Source organism: Amaranthus tricolor, chromosome 4 (genome assembly GCF_026212465.1).
Source record: "Amaranthus tricolor cultivar Red isolate AtriRed21 chromosome 4, ASM2621246v1, whole genome shotgun sequence".
Taxonomy (NCBI): Eukaryota; Viridiplantae; Streptophyta; class Magnoliopsida; order Caryophyllales; family Amaranthaceae; genus Amaranthus; species Amaranthus tricolor.
Window position 1 is genome coordinate 72,333 of NC_080050.1, and position 6,797 is coordinate 79,129.

At 33.4% G+C, this 6,797-nt stretch overlaps 1 protein-coding gene across 6 annotated transcripts in view; it reads left to right on the plus strand.

Annotated features, from left to right (window-relative positions):
• The window catches only part of LOC130811185 (uncharacterized), a 28,739-nt gene extending 22,431 nt beyond the window's left edge, over positions 1 to 6,308 (plus strand). For 2 of the 6 annotated variants that reach the window (XR_009041130.1, XR_009041134.1), the window contains exons 10-11: positions 3,761 to 3,971; positions 6,092 to 6,308. The gene's annotated coding sequence lies outside the window, so the exon portion shown is untranslated. Of the gene's footprint in view, positions 1 to 3,760; positions 3,972 to 4,632; positions 4,775 to 6,091 lie in introns of all 6 variants that reach the window. The other 4 variants (XR_009041133.1, XM_057677376.1, XR_009041131.1 and 1 more) reach the window with 3 other exon arrangements.
• Positions 6,309 to 6,797: the final 489 nt, after the last annotated feature.

The window sequence follows — 6,797 nt, forward strand, 5'->3', positions numbered from 1 at the left end:
AATCTGGGACCAACTAGAACCAACAAAAATATGGGACCAAGGATTTTTTTTTTTTTGACCCAAATATTAAAATATGCCTTAGTAAGCCATTATGAAAGACCATATTCTCAGATAATTTTCTTGCTCATTGCCTTTTTCATCTTCATGCTCATTCTCTAGGTTCTAATGGTACTCTTACTCTTTAATTAAACTCTCAATCTTCCATTTGTGAGTTCAACTTTGAGGTTCTCTTACCCAGATTGTTTTAGCCCTTAACTGAAGGATTCTCCCTTGAATTTAAAATTGCCTTGGTTGAAGATCCAGCTTCAAGCTTCATTAATTGTGATAATAGAAATATGGGACAACCACTTTTCTCGTCAAAATAGCAATGAGTATATGACGATTACTATGCCTTTACATTACTTCTATTTCTTTTTTCCATTTTTTTATCCTCAATCAATTGTTGCAGTAGCTATGACTTAGCATTTCAACCTGTTTAAAAACTTTCAAAGATCTTTCTGAGTGCAATCTTCTGGAACAAAATTTCAACCTTTTTGGGTTCAATTTTCCGGGACAAATAATAAATGGGAAGAATATTTTCTGGGATAAAAATATTCTGGGATAAAACAAAATCTGAGAAGAATATTTGGGATGAAAAAATCTAGGAGCTTCAAATATCTGGGATGAAAATTCTCCCAGCACACAGCAAGAACTTCAAAAATTTGGCAGAAAAATTATCTGGATGAATCAATTTCTTAGAGCCATTTCAATTTCTGGGAGCGATCTCTTCTAGGAGCAACAAAACTCTGGGACTAAGAAATCTGGGAGGAAATAATTTCTGTCCAATGTCGAAAAATCAGGACCAATTTCTGGAAGCGATTTCTTCTAGGAGCAATAAAAATCTGGGACTAAGAAATCTGGGATGAAATTTCAGGGATTTCGGTCACCTAATGTTAAAATGTAGGTGATTACTTGTGATTATTAGTTTGCTTTGATGATCTGTCTCTTAGATTCCATACTAAGCAGCCATGGAAGGAGAGCAGGAAAAGGGAAGAAGAAGAAGAAACTAACCATAGTTAGGTTATTCGTGATTTAACGGCAACTTAACGGAAGATTGATTAATAGTGTCACGGTTGTAATTAGCATATAGTTGGGGGGTACTATTGAAATTAACTAGGGTACCATTGATATTTTGCTATAGTACAGGGGTATCATTGATAATATCCCTTAATTTTTTGTGACGCCTCTTTAAATAATCTATTTCCAAAGTTAAAGGGTGGCATCTCTTAATGATGCTACAACAGATGAGATGGTTTCTCAAAATGGTCCTCAAATGTATTAGGATTGTCCTTCTCAAGTGTTAAAAATGCGCAATTGCAAGAAAAGGAAGCAATTTGTATGCTCAATTTATAGTAGTTTGAATCTAATAGAGGAGATCTTTATATGCTTATTAACATAGCGTAAGGCATAAAAAAATCGTTGATGCTGTCGTGATTGCGACAACGGTCACAATGTCGCGGACGTGGCATTTCGTGGTGTTACGACTCGTTTCGTAGACATCATAATGTTTTTTATCAACTTCAAAGAATTCATTTTATCATAGTAATTCAAGCTTTCAAGAAAATATATTTGAATAAAAGCTTATATTAGGCCTTTAGCACCTAATATACTAGAATTGATAATGATGGCTAATATGTAGGAATAACAATTTATAATGGCAGTTACTCTATGGTTTCAAATCACTGGTTACGCAACAGGATCTTGGGGTTTGATAAGCTCAAAATCCATCATAAAGTGGTCATTAAGTAATGTTACGACCTCATTTTTATTCCAAGGAGTAGGGGTGTTATGTTTGCATGAGAGAGAGTTCTAACCATCAATCCTTCCAATGGTTCCAACAACTCCGCAACCAGGTTTATTTGCTTGAGTAGTTGCATAAAAGAGGATTGATATTGAAGATGACAAAGGCCTTTTGGTGAAGTGATCCATGCCCTTCTCCACTCATCCAAAACCAATCGAGCTTGAAAAGGATACCATGCAAATTTCTTATTCCAGCTAAAAAATATCTTTGAACTTCCCCAGTTTTTAAAACACTATTTTGTCTTTACTTTTAAACTCCTAAAAAACCCTTCTTAGGATCTATGCCATTCATTTTAGTTTCTTTTAGAAGAATGGAAGCATCACGTTAGAGAAGGTTTAATTTGTTTCGTTCGTACTCAGAGTCGATTTCCATGAAGAGAATATTCATAAGCACTAATTATAACTTTGATGGCTTGATTTAAATAGTCATGTTCTTTGTTATGACTCATAATCAATGATGAGGAATTTAAAGCTCTTTATTGGTTTATTTTGGTTCTCTTAGGGACCAATTTATGTCTTCTAGAATTTTAAATTCGGGTTAACTTAAAACAAATGAAAATTTCATTGGGGAGGTTGCAAGAAGTTAGCTACTTGTGGGTGGTTGTATTTGGTTTGTTTTGTTTTGGGGTTTTGTTTGATGGTACCCCTAGTGTCTAATAAATATGGTAATATTTACAATTTTTTGGACAATTGTTAGATAGTAATATATTGGTCTAAATGTTGGACCTTTATGAAGCACATATAAAAAAGACGAAGACAACTTGAGATTGATGTGTTAAAGCTCTCTTATGGGTTGGGATATGAAGTGAAGATATTTGGTGCAAGGTTGGAGGTATACGTCTGGCTGCCATGTGCAGCGTCTACCATTAGATCATAGTGAAAAAGTGTGGTTATGGAATGGTGATGCGGTCATCGCAACATTTAAATATTGGTCAAAAGTATGAGATACCCCTTGACACAGCCCAAAACAAGATTTTTTTACACCTTTACGATGCGGAAAATATCAGTTGGTTCTTTAAACCTTTACAACGCTGCCATTGTAATGCAATGCGACCTTGTTTTTCACTTTTCATAAGATGCCCCGAATAGGATAGTGAGCAATTTCATACAGGGGAGGCCAAAGCCAAAGATGACATAACCTGTTGCTATTCCTTGCAGTTTGTGTTTTTTTGATAACATGCCTTCTACCTTAGTGCTCAAACATGCATGCATGTTTATCGAAATTTGTTGACTTGCAGACGTTTCTCAAACCTTTTCTATGTGCACTGCATGGTTTCAGTGTAGTCGGACATAGTCACATGTTGCCCTTGAAATTTAGCTGTTTTGTTCCAGACCGGAACTTCTGGTTTGAATGCCTGTGTTGTATTGATGGGAATAGTGACACAAGCACTTCAGTTGAATGAGGCGTGCCTTTTTCTAATCTTTAAGTTTTTGCAGTAGTCGTTAATTTATACAAGCTTATCATCTTATTAGCATGATAAAGTGTCAGGTAACTATAAGTTGTGAAGACCAACAATCATATCATACATACTAATAAAAATGTTGGAAAATGACAAATGTCATCCTTAGAGAGCTTTGACAAATGGAATTACTTTAGTAAATGATAGTTGATTACATGGCAATATTTACCTAATTTACAATTCTATATACCTAACCTAGAATTTGATATGTTTGATTGAGTGAGAAAATGATATGTTTCATGTTTGAGAACCAATTTTTTAAAAAAATGTATTTAATTTTTTGCTTTAAAAAAAGTCATGTATTTGATAAATTCAATCACGATAATATATATACTTGCATTATTCTTTAAAGTTATATTTTTATATATTTCATACTAATAAATTTGTGCATTGTACGAGCTTTTATACTAGTTATTATAAAACAAAAGCACAGAATTAATAAGTACATTTCTATGCTACAGAATTGTGTAGGAGTCCGAGACAGTTATTTAAGTGCACAAATCAAAATTAGCTTTCTTGTCGAGCTAATTAGAGATTGGAATGTGTACCCATCTGCCAAACTTGGTTGTTGAAACTGAGATACCTTTTGAAGAAATGCTTGTAAGTTATCAGGTGCTGAGATTTTTTCTGCGGATGTCATTCAAACCTCAGTTGGTTGGAAGATTATACAAGGTAATAACCATCTCAAGTTACTGCTAAAAGAGGTTGAATAATTAGTATTTTGGGTGTTGAGGAGTGTGGGGTTGGAAGGGATAACAGAATTATCTATCACTTGTGCTTCACATGTAAGTGGTCCAGCCTTGAGTGTTGGACATTCCATGATATATACGGAACTAAAGCATTACTTAGGGCATCCACCTCAATAAATGTTAGGGTATTTATAGGAAGATAATAGAATTAATAGAATTTTGTTGGAATAGTATGTCCTTGCATGTGACATCAGTGACATTTTGTGACTTAATGACATCAATGGGCTCAAGAAAGAATTTAGGAGATATTTGAGGAGTAATTGTGTGTAAGATCTCATACCTCAATAAATATTAGGGTATTTATAGGAAGATTATAGTAGTATTAGAATTTTGTTAAAATGGTGTGTCCTTGCATGCGACTTCAGTGGCATTTTGGTCATTTTGAACAGTTGGAGGCATTTTTGTAACCAAATTATTGTAAGTATTAGTTTTAGTCTCTTTGGTTTTGTAGTGGCATTAAGACAATGAAGGGATCGTAAATTAGGAGTTGAAATTCGTAGAACCATTCTAAGGGATTGATATGGTTTTTGGTATGGGGTTGTTACTTTCAATTAATCTGATATTTTTTGTCATTTATTGTGCAGTTTTTTTTTCCATGGTTGCATTTGTCAAGGTAGGGACCTTGTTTTGAATAAATGATAAGAGAAGTCAAGCAAGTTGTGCCGATTTGTACAAATTAATTTTCCTATTTTGGGTTGTGCTTCCACAATCTTTGAATGCTGTAGCGTGAGTTACACTCATTTTGGAAGCTCATTTAAGTGTTTTGCTGTTTTCCTGGCATCTTAGTTCTTACTAGAGCGATGTAATAATAAGAACCCTCGAATATTTGTTGTGAATATGTTGTATCTTCTGGTTGTGTTATCACTGACCCATATAAGAATGTTTAATTCATTGAATTCTCTAGGTAGTCTGAGGTTTGAGGTTTTGGTTTGGAACTTGTTTTCTTCATGTGGAGTTCTCACGGTTAAAGGGGGTGGGGTGGGTGGTCTAGGGATCTCTTGTTCCGCATCTTATACTCTTTTCAGTGCCACTCACATTTGATTGGAGAGATTCATTGATTGCTCATTTTGGAGTCTATTATTTGGAGATGAGAGGGTTCTATTATTCTCTAAGAACAGAACATTGACCTTATCACATGAAAAGCAAATTGCTAAACGTAACTCTGTGTGTGCATGTGTGTGTGGTGGGGGGGACTACCTCTAAGGCTATAATGTTTGTATGAGTAATATGGTTGAGGGCTGAGGCAGTTGGAAATCTAGGGACAATTATGTCGTATCAGTTTGAATTCCCAGCATAACAAATAACAATGTTTGGAGTGAGTTGGGTACAATTATGTCGTAAGGTATTTGACTCAAGTTAGTTCCACGAGTGCCTCGATGATAACCTTAATTTTACCCGTTTGATGCTTACTTTTGATTCTTATATTTGCTAGTTCTGGTTTTTTTAATGTCATCCACTTAATTAAATTTTTCTTTTTATTTATTAAAAACACCTTAAAAATGGAAATTGTGGCAAAACCCCGGCTCATAGAATTGAAGACAATAGAAAAAGTAGTCCCAACATAGGTTGGTGTAAAATAAAGATAATGTATGTTGGGGTTGATTGGGTTCATCATAGCCCTTAAAAAAAAGGGTGGGAGGTGGCGAGATTGCATGAAACATGAATAATCTAAAATTCGTAACTTGTTTTCGTTGCATTATTTTAAAATATTATTTAATTTATTCGTAAACAAATCCATTATGATTGGAATAGAAGATTTGTCAAACAGATAGAAGCTAAGGTTGGGTACAAATCATGATTACGTGTCTATTTCTGTTTGTTGCCTTCTAACTACCACTTATTATTTATCTTATCTTTTGTTTTTTTTTTGCTTTTATAAAATTAATTAAAGAGACTTGGTCAGTTTATCTAGATTGTTTCAAGTAATGTCCAAAATGTTTTGTTATGCTTTTTTTTTTTTTTTTTTTTTTTTCTGTATCACATGTTTCAAGCTATCTATCTTTTAAATCAATTAATTGATTTCACTTTGGGGTTTCCTTCCAGGTGGCTAACATCTTTCCCAGGACCATCCACCTATGTAGAGTATTATATAACATGGTTGTATCTCAAGTAAGCAACTTATTTTCAGTTCAGTTTTAGTTCCTTTTTCCACATTTATACTTTAATAAAGTGTTAAAACATGTTTCATTTTTTAATTGATGATTCAAATTACTTATGTAAGTATTACAAATAAAGATATAAAAAATTATGTTTGTTGTCTTTTTTTGTGTGTGACAATAATAGACCCTTTGCTTTGTTTTACACAAAGAGGACAATACCGAAAGATTTGTATGCAACACTTAAATCATCATAAATTTTGATTATTGTCTGAAGACTATTGCTACCTTTGCCTTTGTGATAGTTTCAACTCCCAAAGAGATATTTGGGTTGAAATAGAAATTTACAATAAGATACAATAATTTATACTCCCTCCTATTCAGCCTAATTGTCCCGTTTATTTTTGGATACCATTCACTTATAATTTGTATTTTAATCTTAATCTAAAAGTTAAAACATAGTCGTGTAAGATCTTGTTTGATTCGTCTCAATACAAGAATTATTAATATCAACTTTTTATAATTGTTAATTAAGAATAATTTGAGATATTAACGGTTAAAATGTTGTCTCGACAAGCGTGAAAAACTAAATATGACACATAAGCTGAATAGGAGGGAGATATGAAGTGAATAATTTAAATGATTATGTGCTT